This window comes from Acromyrmex echinatior, chromosome 13 (assembly GCF_024713525.1).
Source record: "Acromyrmex echinatior isolate Ae372 chromosome 13, ASM2471352v2, whole genome shotgun sequence".
Lineage (NCBI taxonomy): Eukaryota > Metazoa > Arthropoda > Insecta > Hymenoptera > Formicidae > Acromyrmex > Acromyrmex echinatior.
Genome location: NC_141864.1, coordinates 790,759 through 811,518, shown reverse-complemented (window position 1 = coordinate 811,518; position 20,760 = coordinate 790,759). Strand labels below are relative to the sequence as shown.

Below are 20,760 nucleotides of genomic sequence, written 5' to 3'. Positions count from 1 at the left end.
ACGAATACGTAAGTACGGAGCGCGTATATAGAGACGTTTTCATTTATATCTCAAAAATGGTTTTTCGGAACATCATTTAAATGCACATCGTTGTTTTCAGCGTAAAATACTCTTTAATTTTGGTCATATAAAAAATTAAAATATTTTTGAAAATAAGAGTGGAAGGTGGAGATATACAATAAATAAATAACTAAGAAAAATTTGTTTTATTATAGTTATAAAGTATTCTTGCAACCATTCAATTTTTATTGCAGAAATTTTTTTTCTATCTCTCATAGTTTCGATGATATTCGCTTCGAAAGAAAAAAACCGATTTTCTTCAAGGGAGAATTTCACTCCCTTAACATGCTACTCAGCACGTATAAAAAAATACGTGTCTCTTATTTTTGTCTGTAGAACAACCTATTAAAAGCTCATTTAAATCGGCGACATATAACTGGTTGTGTTCCCTTGTTAGTAGACAGTCACTAATTATTACTTGTTTCGTTTGACAGAGAAAAAATATTTGAAAGCTTTATTACGATCTTACTAAGCCTACTCCTGAAATCGAGCATAGATGACGTCGTAATTCGTATGATCAAATAGTTTTATGTTTTAAGGAATGGATCCGAGAAGAATTGATAGCTAAACATGTCTATTATCGATAAGTCTTATATGTCTTTGAATGAATTGTGTCTTATATGTCTTTGAATAAATTGTGATATAATAATTTCATTTAAGAGAAATTTAAACCATTTGGATCGAAGTAGAAAGATCCTTCAATAAGATATACTTAGGTTTCATTTCATAGAAATTAAAGATAGTACGATTTGGATTAAGTAAATAATAATTTCCATTATAATATAGTCAGTAAGTCGGATTGCCTATCTGCCTATGGACAGGAATATGCATTACTGGTACTGCAGAATATGACTATATCATCCGGCGGGGAATGAGGCAAGAAAAATTAAATTTTATTCTGATATAGAGTAAAATTTAAAAAACACAAATGGTATTATTCCTTATTATTGTACAAATTTACTTTTTTAAAAAAAGGTAAAATAAGCGCTAAGCATGCGTGCTTTTCGTGAAGAATCATTTGGGCTGGTTTCACTAACAATCATTTAATTGGCCGTGGAACTGACTAATAGTGTTTGTATTTGCTGTTTAATAGAATTGATCACTTATGGTTGACAGTTAATCACCGGCTTAATCGAGTTGATAAAACCGGCTCTTTGTATATAATACTATTATTAGTATCCAACCCAATTAAAGCAATTTTAATTTTTCTTCAAAGATATTCTTATTGAAGATCTTCTTAATTCAACTTCTCTAAATAATGGCAACTCTAATTCTCTGTTAAAAATTATTCTTCGAAAAAAATAATATCTAATGAAAAATTAAAACCCAGATGCTATAATTTTAACTAATCAAGTTAAGTTCTATCAAATTAAAAAGTAAAACACAAATGGTATTTTCTCTTGTTATTTATTTAACTCTAATGATATATATCATTTCTATAAAAGATTTCATATCAACAAACTTGGCGCCAAGTTAAATTCCATGTAATTCGGATATCAAATTGTATAAATAATATTAACTTTAATGATATGTACCATTCCGTTAAAAGATTTGATATCAAGAACTAGCGCAAAGTTGAATCCCATTTCTTTATACCATGCCAAATTAAATAAATAATGAATATTAATCTAATGATATGTATCATTTGTATAAAATAATTGATATCAACAACTGTGGCGCCAAATTAAATTCTACTATCAAAATCAAAAGTAAAACCCAAGAGATACCATCTTTATTATTATTTACTTAATCCAAATCGTACTATCTTTAATTTTTATGAAATGAAACGTATGTATACATATATCATATTGGAGAATCTTCCTATTCCAATCCAAATGATTTAAATTTCTCTTAAATTAAATTATTATATTAATTCATTCAAAGACATTTTCTCTTCCAACTAAAGTGGTTATTTAATTCTCCTTCAAAATATTATACAAAACATTATTACAAAATTGCGTTACCTTGCTCAAATTAAGTATTATCACAAAAAAATTAAAAAGTTAATCGTATAAAACGAAAAAATGTAATTTCAATAGAAAAATTTTTCATGTAAAAACACTTAGCGCTGCTAGCGTGCGTGCGTGCATGCATGCGTGCGTGCATGCATCTATGTTAAAATTGCACTTACTATGTACACTGGGAATTTGTAAGCTTGAGATCAATACAGGAACGGATACACAGGAACGGATACACAGGAACGAATACACAGGAACGAGTATGCAGTATGAATAGTGTAGCGCAGCGTTTCCGAAAAAACAAACGTCGATGCTCATTTCAATACACGTGGACGGATAGAGGCGCACGCATTCTAAGAAAAAAAACATGCATAAGCGGTAAGAGGAATGCGCGCTTTTTTCCAATTATGTCAGTGTACATGTATCAGTCAACTGTCCTCAATTCTGCAGAAGGTTTTCGCTGAAGAGCAATATTTTCAGCGACGAGAAAATGACAGATTTGTTATAAACAATTTATTGTTATTTAACTAGCAGAGATTGAATACAGAAATAATTTTAATAATGATTTAATACCGGTAGTTAATGTTTTGTTGTCACTTTTAGTATGACATACAGTAGGTTTCTGTTATTTTGCTATAATTGCTATAATATTTCGGTTAATTTGCTATAATATTTTATATTAATATAAAAGTGCATACATTTGCTTGTTATCGTTATATTTCTCATTATCTGGTGTTTTCATTGAAGAAAAATTTGTTATAAGGTATTCATCTTTATGTTTTTCACAATACGTATGATTAATATAACGTGGCAAAATGATATAGAATGGCGTACCAAATTAACATTTTTTATCGATATTATTTCAATAGAATTGATATCGGTATTGTTTATTTCTATATTTTCGGTATTAATAAAAATATCGATATTAAATCAATCATGATGCAAAATTCAGGTCTTTATTTTTATGATATCATTACGCGTGATTGTCCAGTATGATAATAAAATTTATGTGATAATACTGTATTATTATTAATATTATGTAAAGATATGTATCTTGATTTGAATATATCCGTAATTTTCAATATGTTCGATTAGTAAAATATAAAAATTCTTCACTCTGAACCTATAAACTTTTTAAAAGAATTATGTTTGAGATAACATTGAAAAACACAGAAGAATAGTATTAATTTAAAATAGGAATGGATAAGATCCATTCTCATCCAGGAAAACTCTCCTTCCTAGATATTCTTGTCTTTAAGAAAGCTGACAGTATCTTAGGCCATCAAGTGTGGGACATTGGAGAAACTGGAAGAATGGAATCAACCTACGGATAAAGGAACACCAACATTACCTAATGTTAGGCAATCAGAACACAACATCGAAATAGGACATCAAATACTATTTGACAAAACAATTGCCAACATTACATCATACTTTTCAAGAAAATATAGAGAAGCCATAGAGATACAAAAACACTCTAACAATCTAAATAAAGGTAATGACTACAATATAAATAAAATATGGAAAACCATTTTCCCGGTTATTGACTGACCGATTTCCTCCCCCCTCCCCACAATTCTCTTCTTTTCCCTTCATCATTCCAACAAGTAGCGTAATATAAAAAGGAACGATCTGGAGGAACAGCTCAGTATCAGGCTGCTCCTCGTCCTGATGAAGTGAAGGACTGCAAAGTTCATGAAACGTTGGCATTCCAAGAATGGATCTGGACACGGAGGAAACTCGCGAAACGCATAATCTTTATAGATGAATGCATAATCTTATAATATTGATAATATTAATACAATTAAATAAAAAGTGTTAAAGCAAAGATACAAATAAGTAGATTACATTAAAATGAACATTGAAATTTAGAGAACCTTTTCAAATTCGCTTGCTTTAACTCATATATTAAATTTTTTATTTTGGCTCGTAGCCGTTCTCAACATACTTTTTTTTATTTTATTACTCGAGCCATATTATATTATGAATATTAATATAATATAATTCTTAATTATTGTATAATATGTATTTATACTATTAATGGTAGAACCACAAAAGCTGCAGAGAGTCTCGATGCCACAGCAGCTGCAGCAAATGCAGCAACAATTAAATACTTTGCAGCAGCAAATTAATTTACTGCTGCAAAGTAATCAGCAGCAATAACAGCAAGAGCAGCGGCAGCAAGTGCAGCAGCATCAAGCGCAGCAGCACCAAGCTTGCGGTATAAAAATTAGAAATATTGAGTTTTTTCCTTTAAAACTATAATCTAGTATATGTATATATTATATATATATATATATATATATATATATATATATATATATATATATTATATATTGTGCGTGAATGCACCGCGCGGAAAGATTCGAGTGAGAGAACGGCACAAGGTTGATATGATACGCGACAGTAAAGAGAACTCCGTTTCTTTGTAATTTAACAAAAGAATTTTCTTTAATATGCACAGTTACAAAGTCAGAAAATATAATTAATTAAATATTAGATTAACAGAATATTGAATGCGGTCACCCTTTCCAAATTGTATTTGGAATCGTGGCGATGGAAAATCTCGGCGATTTTCTCGGCACTTCTCGAAAAGATTCGTTTTATCGCGGTTTTCACTAAGCGGGTAGCACGGCGGTTTTACGAAGCGATATAGAAGCGAGACTATGACTCTAAGAACTCTGAGAACTTTTTTGACTCTAAGGACTCTAAGAAGGAGGACGGCGAGATCGAAGCATTTATTGCTTTCGGCCTGGGCTTTCTTCTTGGGAAAAATCCAATAAAATTTTGCCACAATCGTAATTATTACGTGGCATTAGGTGTACAAAATTGATTGGCGCTTTGGATTCTTTTCGAACGACGTTCAACGTAACAGTCATGCGCGACAAAAAATCCGTACGTGGGATTGGTGACAGCGCGTGACGTATTCGTCGGAGCGCGGCGCTCGCGTGCGCGAATTGAATTGTTCTAGAACTTTCGAGTGTCCGTTACCGGTGCCTGTTTGCGTGTACCGAATTGTTTTAAAAGAACAAAGAACGCCAAATCGCTGATTTTAACGAGGATTAAGATCATGCTTGAGATGAAATCACGAGCTCACTTTATGCGTGCGTTCAATGACAATTACTATCGGTCGACTGAAAGAATTCTTGCTTTTCTTTCGAATTACCGATCTCAAACAATATATATATATATATATATATATATATATATATATATTAGACTATAGTTTTAAAGGAAAAAACTCAATATTTCCAATTTTTCTGTCAATTTTTTCAGTTTTTTCTCAAGGACGGAAAAATTCATTTTGGAAAAATTCACGCGTGCTTCATAAAACCTGCCACATGTGCTTCTTGGTTCTTTTCATAAAGAAAATAATTGCGTATATGGTACACAGCGGGATAAGTGAATAGAAATTTTCAAATTTTCAATTTGTAAAGATTGAGGTCTCATAATATATTCAATAAAACATACAAAATTGCACCAATAATGTAAGAATATATTCAATAAATATTGGGTCATGTAAAAAGTATCCGCGGTTTTTTGTTCAATTTTTGAATGAAATCTTTCTTTATTGAAAATCAATTTTAATCAAGTATATATTGGCCATTATTATCTATAACCTTTTGCCATTTTTCGGGTAATTTCATAATTCCATCCATGTAGAACTTTTGTTGTTTATCGGCGAAAAACTTTTTCAAGTGATTTTCGGCAGCTCTTTTGTCGACCAATGTTTTTCCATCAAGAGAGTTCTGCAGAGATCGAAACAAATAGTAGTCAGACGGTGCAAGGTCCGGGCTATACGGTGGATGCATCAAAACTTCCCAACCAAGCTCTCTCAATTTTTGGCGCGTCATCAAAGATGTGTGTGGTCTGGCGTTGTCATGATGGAAGACAACACCTTTTCTGTTAATCAATTCTGATCGTTTTTCCTTAATCGTTTCCTGTAATCTATCCAGTCTGAACAGTAGAGTTCTGAATTAATCGTTAGGTCATGTGGTAACACCTCATGATGGACGACTCCTTTCCAATCCCACCATACACACAGCATCATCTTATTTGCCATCAATCCAGGCTTTGAAGTCGTTTGTGGTGATTCGCCGCGCTTATTCCATGATCTTTTACGAATAATATTCTTATATTTCACCCATTTTTCATCACCTGTGATGATTTGTTTCAGAAATGGGTCGATTTCGTTGCGTTTTAGTAATGTTTCGCTGATAGAAATTCGATCAATCAAATTTCTTTGCGTTAATTCATGTGACACCAAACATCGAGTTTCTTTGCGCAGCCAGCCTTTTTCAAATGATTCCAAACTGTCATATGGTTGATTCTTAGTGCATTGGCTATCTCCTGATAGTTCACATGCCGGTCTTGCTTGACCAGTTGCAAAATTTCATCGACTTTTTCAGTGACTGGCCGACCAGAGCGAGGTCGATCTTTGACATCAAAATTTCCAGAAATCGAACAAACCACTCTTACGTCCTGCGTTCAATTACAGCATTCGCGCCGTAAACTTCACAAATTTGTCTGCATATTTGTGCTGCGTTTTTGCCTTTTTTGTAATAAAAAAGCATCACATAGCGTATTTCTTCAGAAATTTCACTCATTTTCAAACCAATATAACTTTTGACACGATTGATGAATCATCAAACTTTGTTTACAAAAAATGTAACCTAAAATGTCATCTTTCAGACGCGCGTTCGTTTGACACAATCGGATTAGTGTTGCCCGATATATGACCATCAATACCATCTAGTGACAAAAAACCGCGGATACTTTTTTAAATGACCCAATATATTCAATAGAACATACATTATCATCATCATAATATATTCAATAAAGTGCGCGTGCGCACTTTTATAATCGGATCAGCGTTTAATATACTTCTTGGACCAAATATTACAATTTTTCAAGGATTTCAAGGATCTTGGGATTCCATTGACTCAATCAAATATGAAAGTGTACTAGAAGATGACAAAATTTCAACTTTTCTCGCACCAATACGAAACGATATTATTCACTTTATTCGAAATCAGTTGCTTCTTTTTCAATCTCATGAAGATTACAAAGAGCTGCTTATGTTATCTCTTGTATTCTTAAACGCTGAAAATATAAATAAAATAAAAATTCGTAGTCCAGAAGCCTACCATAGAGCACGGTGGATGGCTAAATTAATTTATTGCATAAAAATATACCTTTTCAGGAATCAATTTAAAGTTAAAACAGGTGAACTTTCTGGTCTTAGTCAGTTCAATATGTTTGTAGTAAAAATATATTTGAAAAAGTGGTATACCTGCCAGTTTTGACTCCATTAAATGATTTAGAGTTATTAAAAGATATCGTGCAATACAAATCAATAAATCGTACGGTTTTTGAAGCGACGTACAAAATTCTTTCTAGACACTTATAGTACTTAAGTAAAACGCTGGTTGGACTATTTGATCGCTATTTGATTCCCGCATATCAATCGAAGAAAACAAGCAGATGATAAGTGCTTTGGAAAAGAAAAGCAAACAAAAACAACTCCAAAACGTTTCACCATCAATAAAAATAATATCGACAATATGCAATTATCAGATTTCATTACAGAAAAAAGTAAAGAGCTTTTTATTGCAAACAATATTAATTTAAATTTTCTAAATAAAGATCCAAGTCTGTGGGAAAAAGACACGGAGTTATTAAGTCATTAAGTCCCGAGAACAAATTAAAAAACTAAAAGTCGTTAACGACGTAGCGGAGAGAAATATATCGTTAATTCAAACATTTAATTCTGTGCTTTCAAAACAAGAAGAAACAATACCTGCTGCAGGTTGAAAACTAAAATATTCCCATAAAAAATCTGTTGTGTTTGAGAATTGTGTTACAAAATAATGTATAAATTATATATTACATATAATATAAACGTTACACAATATTGAAGTGATTTTGAGTGTATTTAATTACCCTCTTAATAATCTTAATACAAATCCACAAACATCGAATTTTTCGGTTTTTTTATTTTTTAATATTTTATATATACAATAAATAATATTTTCTCCGAGTAAGCAATCAAACATATACTTGCTAGGTAAAGAAATATGTAAAAAAAGTCATGCATTAAAAAAAAATTTTTTTATGCACTTACCAGTTCATTGAATCTGAAGATGTACAATAAATTACACTTTCAACATATATAATAGACACACAAAAGCTTTATTATATTTGGAAACAATTTTAAAATAATAATAATTTCCTGAGACATAATTTTACATTGTTGAAACTTGTAATAAGTTTAAATTCGTTTTAGAAGAAAATATATACAACTGAAAAATATTAATTTTCATCACAAATGCGACTTGCGCAACCTCTGCATATTTTTTAAAAAATCTGAAAAAAATTCAATGACTATTTTTAACTATAAGGAACAAGAGGGCGGCTGAAAAAAAATATTTTGAATTTTGTGAACCGCCCTAATATATATATATATATATATATAAATATAAAATATATACGTGTATATACATATATTATTTCTTTTTTCAGTTTCTATAGGAAGGAGTGGCAGGAAGGGATGACGTGCTCGATATAGATGGTACGCTCAATGACTAAGCCTCACAAGATCTCCTTACCAGCCTGAGACAAACCATGATATAAGAGATCAGCAAGAAGTCATGAGAGGCCGTGCTCTACGAGAGAGAGGCCGCACAGGAAGACTTTATTCCCGATACGATAAATTTTTTAGGATATTGTATCAATTTTAAAATTATTGGAAAAACTGACAAATTATAGACATGTTTTACATTACATTTGAAAGTAAAGTATTGGAAAAAATTTAGCGACGATTTTCTACGTGGCTAAGAAATTTAATAAAAAGTTGATATGTGCTCTAATGAAAATATTAAGAAATAGTAAAAAAAAATATAAATTTTTAAGTATTTTAAATATATATTGAAGATGATTAATAATATAAATAATTTATATAAAGTTTCATTGCGATGCAGAGATTAGATGCTCTTTAAATAAACAAAATTGCTTTACTTATTTACTTATTTATTGATTTACAGAATAACTGAAGACGATTGCAACAAGAATAAAGACGATTATAATGAAACTTGATATAAATTATTTGAAACATTTAAATACTTATACAAAAAATTGAGATTTCTCTTAGTAAAAAAACAATTTAATTTTTAACAACAAAAAACAGATAATATAAACTACAGGGTGGGCCATCTATTGGTACGTTTTTGAATTTCGTCGTATGGCAACACCGAACGAGCTACAGACCCGAAATTTTGACAGTTTATTAGTCATACCGTCCGCGGCACGAAACAACATGTTTTCTCTTGAAGAGCGTTTTGAAATTTTAAAAACTTATTTTCAAAGTCAGTGCTGTGTCGCCGAAACTGTACGAATTTTGAAAAGAAATATGGGTCGTGATAGAGCACCCACCGAAGGAGCTATACGCAAATTGGTGAGGAAAGTTCGTGAGAAAGGGATGTTAGTGGATGACATTATATTACGACTGTTTTGAGTGAAATTGGCGCCGAGGTAGTCCAAAATGTCATTAATAATTGGGGTGACCGAATGGCATACTGTAAGGCCAGTAGAGGGAGCCACATGAACGAAATCGTTTTTCATTCTTGACGCGGATACTTTTAGCTTCACAACAAAAAAAAAATTAATAAAAAATATCAATGTATGCTCATTTGATCGCATTTTTAAAAACGTACCAATAGATGGCCCACCCTGTATATAAAATATATTGTTAAATAAAAATATAATTTTATTCACACAATTTTTATATGAATATAGTTCATTTCAAGTGTAAATATTAAAAAATATTTACAAATTATATTAACTTTGCGGGAACAGATCCGAAATCCAGAAAACAGGAGAAAATGCGGAGGCTGGCCGGAGAGAAGGGCGATACATTATCAATAATTCCTATAATAATAATTATTATTATAATTAAAAAATATATATTTAAAAAATATAATGCATATCAATTTCACAGTTTCTTTTGTTCATTCAGCATTACTTTTAGTCTGTAACGATAAAATACGAGAAAATACACAATACAAATTCTTGTATAAAATTACTTTTGTTTGACATGTCTTATGTTTTGTGGATTAATGGGAAAGGTTTACTGTAACTACAATTTATTAAAAATTATATGTTATTTATAATGTCCTCTTGCCTCTCGACACACGCTCGAGCTCGAGCGGCCGAGAAAACATTTTCAGTCGCACCAGTAAAACGCTGTCTCGTTTGTTATTAGCACGCCCGACTGTCTCGTTTGCTCTTAACATGTCCGAACGTTCGCTGAAGCTGGCCGAAGCGCAAAAGCGCCGAACCGCACATGGACATAGGCTCATGCTTGTATGACTAACGGTCGCGCTAGGCCGCCGACTGATGGCGTTAGTCCCGATGTCATTGTGGCTATTGGATCACGTGCTACGCAATATGGCGCCGGTGGTTGCCAACCACGGCGAAAGACGTATGGCGGGAAAACGTTAGGTTGAGAATGAGCGCTACCCACTGCTTCTGGTTTTATGCCATGAGGCGTTTTAATACACACTTAATGCCTAACTAATTAAATACTAAATACAAATGTTGATTAGAAAGTAGAGACGTGATTGCGCGTGTAAGACGGCTCGGATACCGGCATCGTGTCGCGGAGTTACAATACTAGAACTATGAAAATACACTCTAAGAATTTATCTGACGACGCTAACAATTATCACAGACATGAATAGTGATCGGTATTGGTCTCGCGGAATACACAAAGTAATTCGGAACCTCAACTTCCGAGTTCTAACTTACTGACTATCGCAGAGACTTACACGAGGTCTGCACGCGGCACGCCATGACACCAGAGAGCGAATGAGGAGAGTAACGGAAAGAACGACCGTATCAGCGCCGCGACGGACGCATGCAGCGCCGCCACTGGCGCTCGCAGCGTCGTGATTAACGCTCGCAACGCCACATCATAAACCATCTCTGAATTGGCATCCTTGGCGTTGCCGTCTTTTCCTATCTTGCTTTTTTTTTTCTTTTCACATCCAAAACCATTTGACATGTCACGACATGTTTTGATGATGATATCATCAATGCAATTTGATATGAATGCGACGTTGCCAAATAGTGTACATGTCACATGACCAGATTTTTCACGAACATTCGACATGGTAGGACATGTTACAACATGTTCGAGCGGTGACATCATCATCAATGTAATATGATACAAATATCACGTGACCAAGTAAATGGTATAAAATGAGAAGATCAATTTTAACCTCCGAATTGCGCGCATTTATTTTTATACTTGTTATTCATTCTTTTGTATTACAATGGATATATGACAAGATAGATTTGATGGGAAATAAAGAAAATATATATAATGAATAAAAAAAGATTTTTATTGACATATTATATCGTTTTTTTCGAACGTATTAAAAACTAAAGCCAATAGCTCGCAATCGACAAGCTGATGTCCATTAAAGATATCGCGTATTGCGTTTTTGAACGCGATATTGGAGAATCGCGTATATTTGACATCGATCATATTGACGAGTCGGGCTAATCGTTTGAATTACATCGATACATCCGTCAAACATACGGCATAGCCAGTCATCGTTTCGGTCATCATCATACGCATGGACGAAGAATCGAGACGTATGAGCGTAGCATCGTTCAGCATGCAAACTCTGACGGTTAGTGATCCAACGCTTATAAAATTATCTTTGTATTCGTTTCGCAGCATCTTGTAAATATTCTATCGTTGCTCGTAGAAGCCCTTCCACGTTTCGAGAGACAGCGATAGTTGTCCGCGATGATCTCCACGTAACTTGGAGGACCAACGTTGATTCCAATTTCCAAAAATGTATAGCCCGTAGCCGTCAGATCGTAACTGTTCAGTAAACTGCACGATGCGCCATGCTGTGTACGTACATAACGTTAAAAAAAAACGATTCTTTTGTGTATAAAACGTTGAAACTTACATGTTATATTCCTTCTTCACGACGCATGATGCGTTGCTCTCTTTGCCAAAGTACATTTTTTCAACTGTTCGTACGCGGGTATTGCAAGACTGATTGCATCATGCGTAAATTGTGACATATATGGTAATATTTCTGGAATCGAAAAAAGGAGGCAGGACTTCTCCCTCTTTCCAAGAATTTCGAACGTCGCGACACATTTTATCACGCTTTTCTACGTATTTTCTTCGTCACAAGTTTATGCATACGTTTATATGTATTTACGTTCATATTGGATCATTTAAAAAGTATCCGCGGTTTTTTGTCACTAGATGGTATTGATGGTCATATATCGGGCAACACTAATCCGATTGTGTCAAACGAACGCGCGTCTGAAAGATGACATTTTAGATTACATTTTTTGTAAACAAAGTTTGGTGATTCATCAATCGTGTCAAAAGTTATATTGGTTTGAAAATGAGTGAAATTTCTGAAGAAATACGCTAGGTGATGGTTTTTTACTACAAAAAAGGCAAAAACGCAGCACAAACATGCAGACAAATTTGTGAAGTTTACGACGCGGATGCTGTAAGTGAACGCAGGACGCAGGAGTGATTTGTTCGATTTCGTTTTGGAAATTTTGATGTCAAAGATCCACCTCGCTCTGGTCGGCCAGTCACTGAAAAAGTCGATGAAATTTTGCAACTGGTCAAGCAAAACCGGCATGTGAGCTGTCAGGAGGTAGCCAATGCATTAAGAATCAACCATATGACAATTTAGAATCATTTGAAAAAGGCTGGGTACGCAAAGAAACTCGATGTTTGAGTGCCACATGAATTAACGCAAAGAAATTTGATTGATCGAATTTCCATCAGCGAAACACTACTAAAACGCAACGAAATCGACCCATTTCTGAAGCAAATCATCATAGGCGATGAAAAATGGGTGAAATACAAGAATATTATTCATAAAAGATCATGGAAAGCGCGGCGAACCAGCACAAACGACTTCAAAGCCTGGATTGATGGCAAATAAGGTGATGTGTGTATGGTGGGATTGGAAGGGAGTCGTCCATTATGAGGTGTTACCACGTGGCCTAACGATTAATTCAGAGCTCTACTGTTCACAACTGGATAGATTACAGGAAGCGATTAAGGAAAAACGAATTTTGATTAACAGAAAAGGTGATGTCTTTCATCATGACAACGCCAGACTACACACATCTTTGATGACGCGCCAAAAATTGAGGGAGCTTGGTTGGGAAGTTTTGATGCATCCACCGTATAGCCCGGACTTTGCACCGTCTGACTACCATTTGTTTCGATCTCTGCAGAACTCTCTTGATGGAAAAACATTGGCCGACAAAAGAGCCGAAAATCACTTGAAAAAGTTTTTCGCCGATAAACCACAAAAGTTCTACACGGATGGAATTATGAAATTACCCGAAAAATGGCAAAAGGTTATAGATAATAATGGCCAATATATAATTGATTAAAATTGATTTTCAATAAAGAAAAATTTCATTCAAAAATTGAACAAAAAACCGCGGATATTTTTTAAATGACCCAATATATACATTTATACGTACGTACGTTCATACATACGTTTATACATACGTTTAAAATACGTACGTTCATGCATATATTTGGTGTAGTAAAAAGAAATCCATTATTTTTCCAATAGATGGCTTTAGTAATCTGTATCTTGTTTATGCGTTATAGATTACTAAGGCCATCTATTGGAAAAATAATGGATTTCTTTTCACTATACCTAATATTACAAAGGAAAAGAAATACATAATAAATACGTTAAAGTATTTTTATTTAAAAAATTCTTTTGCAATCACCAGTTACATATTTTCAATACATTGTAACGCGCAATTCTTAACATGTCCACATCGAATATAGTATTAGTAATATCCAGATTAGATAAAGATTCCATCTTCATACTCGCTATAGTTTTCGAATTAGAAAAAGAACCATCTAAGCCAATATGCGGTTAAGCCGCGCCGCGGAAATTAGGACGGCCTGTAGAACGGCCCACACTCGAGCGGCGGCGGCGGCGGAGCGCAGGGAGAGAAAAAAAGCGCTTCGTCGCCGCTCGAATGTGAATCGTCCTACGAATTCGCGGGGCGCGACTTAACCGCATATTAACTTAAACATTTTCTTTTCTAATTCAAAAACTACAGCGAGTATCTCAAAATAGTATAAGAATTTTTTGTTCCCTTTGATCCATTCTCCGCTTCCAATGTGGCCCCGACCCATCTTAAGAGACACCATGTATATATGTATTTTATATATATATATATTAGGTGTTGGAATTAATTCGTAGCGTTTTACAAGTGATGGGAAGTACTTTCATTAATGTATTTTTTAATGCTCATGTGAAATAAATAACATTCTTTCATTAAAAAACGCTACGAATTAATTCCAACACCTAATATATATATATATATGCATCAATAATTTACTAAATAAAATGTATGTAAAAGACAGAACAGTGCAATTAAAATAATGGTCTTCATATGTTTGTATTCATATGTAAATAATATATGATACATTTCTTGTTTAAGAAATTATTTCAACAAAATTGAAATAGCTAATATCATATTTATTTTATTATTATTTTTTCTCTCAAAAGAGAAAAATTTGACCAGGGCACGTAAAAACGTTTTTTGATATGGGCCTGAGTAGATCGATAATTCAGATCATTTCTATGATTCAGCGACGCACTTTTCATGACAACGCCGCTATCGGAATATCGCGGAACTAAAATACTGCTCGGGTTCATGGCTTCGACTCGTAACATACAAACGAAATTTTCGGCGACACTTTTCTGTTATATTACAGTTCCTATCTCGTTTCTAAAAGCATAGGATTGTTCTTTCAGATTTTCTGCAATTCGCCAGCTACTTTTTATGAACGTGCAAGATCTGAAACTCTTATATGCACATATTGTGACTATATACAATACATACGTATTGACTACAGAAGCCGATAACATAATTGTAAGTTTTCAATTTTCTTTCGTTTTTCGTATTCAATTATAGCTGGCGAATTGCATTGTTGTCGATACTTTAATTGAGGAGAAGAATTTTTCAATCCATAAACCTCAATTAAGGGGATGCTGGAGCGAAGGCCGAAGTTGATCAAGATCGATATTACAGATTTTCATTTCCAATGTATAAGCTGCTTACGCCCTCTGAGTTAATATGATCATGCAGGAAATTCGATCGATTAATTATCGATATTTTTATTCCGTTTCCTACATTATCATCTTAACAGGGACGTGTATTAGGATCGCTTCCACAATGTAAAATTTATTTTGGAAAATTTTCCAATTTTAGAATTGAAACAAAAATAAGCATAATTGAAGTTAATCTTATATTTGTAGAATCGGACCTTAGAAATTTAGTTGCATTATATACATATTTAGTTGTATTATAAACACATGCAATGTAGGCCGTGTTCTAATATATATCACCAGTACTAAAAGTCTGTAATATACATAAAATACAGATTTTTAATTAATAGATATATCGATACGAAGCCGTAATAGCACTTTTTTCTTACATCCAATGCCATTTTAGGTTACGATAATATATTATCATAAATGAATATCATAATATATATACATATGGATATTCATGCAGATATTCTCTATGTCCATTTTTATGCAATATTAAAATTTTATATTATAACGTGTATAATGATATATATAATGTAATTCTAACGTTGTATATAAAAAGACATTCATGAATACGAATTACAATTACATTTTATGTGTATTATATTATAATATATGTGTATATACACAATAACACAAAAAATATTATACTATTATTGACATATTAGTGAAAACATAATCATGTTAGTGAATTAATGATATATGCAATATTAAAATTATATTTCGTACATTATTGTGTATATGTACATTATAATACATATAAAATATAATTATAATTTATATTTACTAATAATGTTCTGTTATATGTTACAACAATGTTAGAATTATCATAGTATAATGTACATACAATTTTCTATATTAGATATATAGTCGACATATTAGTAATGTATAAGTACTATAAGTATCTATCTCTTTTTATTAGACAGAGTAAAAAGAGTTACATTATGTATGTGCAATGACGTATTCATTTATATATATATATGAAACACGTGTCCATATATTGACAATAATATATGTTACATCTTGTCTAAACCCTAAATGATATTGATCATAGGAAAAAGTGATACTACAACTGTATTTCGATATTCACTGCGAGTACTGAAAATACGTAACTATAGATTGACAGTGTACATTGACATGGGCCTAAGCATTTTTCCTGTCGTACAATGTCATTTTAGGTCAGGATGTGATATGTATTAGCTATACATAGATATATTGTATTACACATATAATATACATAGCTATACCATTTTTTGCTATGTTTAATAAAAATATGTAGAAGATAATCATGTTAAAATATTAGTAATGTACTTAAATATAATACACACATAGGCAATATTGTACAATATTGCATATATGTACTATAATGTGTGAATATACATACGTTGCAGATAGAAGTTATCAATGCTAAGCTGTTTATGCATTCCCTGTGTTTAAATGTGCAATATTAAAATTGTATACATATATAAAAAATATATATAAATATAAATATATATATATAAATATATAATGCGTATATATATATATATATATATATATATATATATATATACATAAAATGAGGATTTATCAGAGGATTCGTAATTTGATTATTTTTTTTAAGATGTTACGTCTGATCATCTGCGTTTGACTATCATTAGCTTTGACTTATGTTAGTTGTATGTATATTCTGATATTGAAAATATAAAAGCATATATCATTAATATTTAATCATAAAAAACATATCTCTTTTTATTAAACGTAGAAAAAAGAGGACATCAGTACATCTTTTTGTTACACGTAACAAAAAGAGATGAAGTAGCTACACACGTATGTGAATATGAATTAGAAATATATTTCATAATGTACACATCATAATGCACATAAAATATAATTCTAATATTCACTAATGTGTCTATATTATATCTGCATGAAAAGCTAAGTATGAGTAACTTCTATCTCTTTTTATTATGGGCCTTCTACAATAACACATTAGTTACAAATCAGAAGTCAGAAGCTAAAAATTGATCAATCACAGCCAATTTTTAGCGTTTGACTTCTTATGGCTGATTTATGGCTTATAATTGTAAAAGGCCCATTAAACATAATAAAAAGAGATGGAATAGCTACATATGTATGTGCAATGTATTTACGTACTGACAATATATGTTACATCCTAAGTTAAAATGACATTGGGAATAAAGGAAAAAGTGCTATTACATTACACGTGTATACATGATTTCAAATACATGGTTGCATCCGAAAATATATCTAAGTCACAGTCAGAGTCTTCATTTAGTAAAAATATACTTATTGTAACTTGCTGTTAGTCAACGTACATTGACCTGTAAGTGTATATATTTGCTAAAACACTTTGAATATGATATACTTACATACATTTCATAAACGTACAGCATCGTACAAAAATTATGCATGTGACTATTGACTGTGTAATGTTATGTTGTATATATATATATATACATATATACTTGTATATATATACAGGGTGGCCGCTTTATCTGAAGACATTGAAATATCTCGAGAACTATACATAAGATAAAAAAATGTGTGCAACGAAAGTTGCTCGACACGAAGGGGGGAATCCAATGATACCAAACTCGGCCTCCACCGCTCCCCGGGGGCGGGGTGGGGGTGGGGGACATAAGAAACTTAAATAGGAACCCCAATTTTTTATTGCAGATTTGGATTCTCCAGGAAAAAGTACGCCAAGTTGACGAACTTTAACATTTTCGTTCATAGGTGGCGCTGTAATCGATAAAAATCCAAATTTATCAGAAGACATTGAAATAACTCGAGAACTATGCATGGGACAAAAAAAAGGTGGCTAATGAAACTTGTTCGCTTTAAAAGCCTTCGAATGAAAGCAAACTTGCCCCCCCCTCATGGTGGGGGGGGGGGGGTATAAAGAACTTAAATAGGAAGCTTCTTGATTTGATATTATTGTTGTAATGTTTCATACGTGTAGCAATAATGGAAAGTATCGGGGAAAAAAATCATGGAGTTCATTACAAATTTATCAAAAAATACATTTTGCGTTACCCGGGAACAACGACGTGGACGTAGTATTTTTCTGTTCCCTTCGGGGTGCTAGATTAGCGTGAGTCCCTTTGCCTCTCACGTTTCGGGGTGCTAGATTAGCGTGAGTCCCCTTGCCTCTCACAAATCGGGGTGCTTGTTTCATGTGAGTCCCCTTCCCTCTCAGAAATCAGGGTGTTTGTTTTATGTGAGACCCTTGCCTTTTTTTTGACCATTTTCTTTTTTATTAATGCCCAACATCTCAAGAATATTGTGTCCAAATTTGAAGTCGATCCGAGTAAAACTAATGGAGTTCTGACGTCCAGCGTCCGATGCCTGGCCTCCAGGTCCTGACTCCCTTCGCCCGGACGCTTGTTTTCCCGAATTGAGGGCTGTTGGGACTTATGACCGAAAAAATTAATGTTTACACCACTGTGGTGGTCGACACTTTCGAGACGAGATGAGAACGACACGAGACTGTATGTGCCACGTCTCGTCTCGTGCTCATCCCAGACGAGAATTCTCGACGCGGCTTTTTCCGAGGCGAGACACGTCGAGACGAGACGAGACGAGACGGGCTCGAACGGCATTACTAGTAGATATTTACGAGTACTTGAAACAAAACTTCGTCAAAATTGGTTGAGAGTTCACCGAGAGAAAGCCAATGTCCGAAATTTTTTCTTTCCGACCACTGTGAGATGTTGCTGTGATTAGGTTCTGTAATAAAAATAGAAGAAAGTATAAAAATTGTAATTTTTGTAAATTTTGTAAATGTGCGTGTAGGTCTGCTATTAATCACGTGGAGTTCAACTCCCCTTTCGATAACTCCGAAAGTTTTGTCAGATTTTGCGTATCCCTTACCGTTTTCGAGATATCGTAGAATTTCGCAAATTTGAACGGAAATATCCCTCAACGGCGAATTCGTAGTTTGTTCCACAGTAGAGATACTTGTCGCTGATTTTACTGCAGCGAAAAAATATCCTCTTGCATATTCAACTGGATTGTTGACTGTTTTTCAAGTCTGTCATAAAGATACAGTTCGGTCGGAGATCACTTTTCTTTCAGAATCAAAGCTTTCACTTTACTTGACTAGTTTTTATTGTGTACCCTTCATTCCTTGAACAGAATTGCAAGTAAAAAATGAATTCTGCTACGGTTCAGGAAAAAATCGAAATGATTCTCATTTATGGTGAATGTAGGAGGAATGTTGACGATGCTGTTGCCTTGTATGCTGAGCGTTTTCCAGACAATGTCTCGCTCACGTTCTTTTTTTTACAAGGTTGTGAATGCCTTTCATTCAGATGGCAGCGTCCAAACTAAAAAAAGAAAACGAAGGTTAACGGTTACAGGAGAAGCTACTGAAATAGCTGTGCTAGCAACTGTTCAACAAAACTCACATGCAAGCACTCGGCAATTACATCGCGATTCCGGCATTTCCAGAGATAGCATTCAGAGAATATTGCACCGTCATAAGTATCATCTATATCACATATCACTGCATCAAGAACTTCATGGCGATGATTTTCGTAATCGAGTGGTGTTTTGTGAATGGGCACTTCAAAAAATGCAAGCGAACCGCAGTTTCTTTCTTAATGTATTATTTTCAGATGAATCTACATTCACGAACCATGGTGGCGTTAACAGACATAACATACATTATTGGAGTATAGAAAATCCCCACTGGTTACGACAAGTAAATCATCAACGTCCTTGGTCGGTGAACGTTTGGTGTGGAATCATAGGAAATAAATTAATTGGTCCTTACTTTAATTTGAAGGTAATTTGAATGGAATGAAATATCGAAATTTCCTGGAACAGGAACTACCATTACTACTTGAGGATGTTGCCTTGGACGTTCGACGTAGGACAATGTGGTTTCAGCATGACGGTTGCCCAGCACATTTCTTAGCAGCAGCCAGGGAAATACTAGACCGTGATTACAATGGTCGGTGGATTGGTAGAGGTGGCCCAATTAATTGGCCTGCTAGGTCACCTGACTTAACATCGCCGGATTTCTTCCTGTGGGGTTACCTAAAAGGTAAGGTATATGAACAAGTGCCAACAACTCGCGAAAACGTGGTAGAACGCATAAGAAATGCTTGCGCAGAAATTCCCGCAGATATGATACTGTCCTGTGTAAAGTCATTTGAAGAAAGAGTCAACAAATGTATTGAAGTGGAAGGTCGAAATTTCGGACATTTACTCCATTAAGTAAACATAAGGCAAGCACCCCGATTTGTGAGAGGCAAGGGGACTCACGCTAATCTAGCACCCCGAAACGTGAGAGGCAAGGGGACTCACGCTAATCTAGCACCCCGAAGGGAACAGAAAAATACTACGTCCACGTCGTTGTTCCCGGGTAACGCAAAATGTATTTTTTGATAAATTTATAATGAACTCCATGATTTTTTTCCCCGATACTTTTCATTATTGCTACACGTATGAAACATTACAACAATAATATCAAATCAAGAAGCTTCCTATTTAAGTTCTTTATGCCCCCCCCACCATGAGGGGGGGGGCAAGTTTGCTTTCATTCGAAGGCAGCTTTTAAAGCGAACAAGTTTCATTAGCCATCTTTT

The 20,760-nt window shown here is 33.7% G+C and overlaps 2 long non-coding RNA genes across 2 annotated transcripts; one reads left to right on the top strand and one right to left on the bottom strand.

Moving 5' to 3' along the window:
• The first annotated feature begins 4,009 nt into the window (after positions 1 to 4,009).
• LOC147907463 (uncharacterized) lies at positions 4,010 to 13,139 on the top strand. The gene is made up of 2 exons (XR_015547202.1): positions 4,010 to 4,239; positions 8,541 to 13,139. It is a non-coding gene; the product is annotated as an uncharacterized LOC147907463 (long non-coding RNA).
• Positions 13,140 to 18,400: 5,261 nt separating this feature from the next.
• On the bottom strand, positions 18,401 to 20,532 carry LOC147907462 (uncharacterized). The gene is made up of 3 exons (XR_015547164.1): positions 19,576 to 20,532; positions 19,040 to 19,494; positions 18,401 to 18,895 (listed from the first exon to the last, which is right to left on the bottom strand). It is a non-coding gene; the product is annotated as an uncharacterized LOC147907462 (long non-coding RNA).
• Between the last annotated feature and the right edge of the window lie 228 nt (positions 20,533 to 20,760).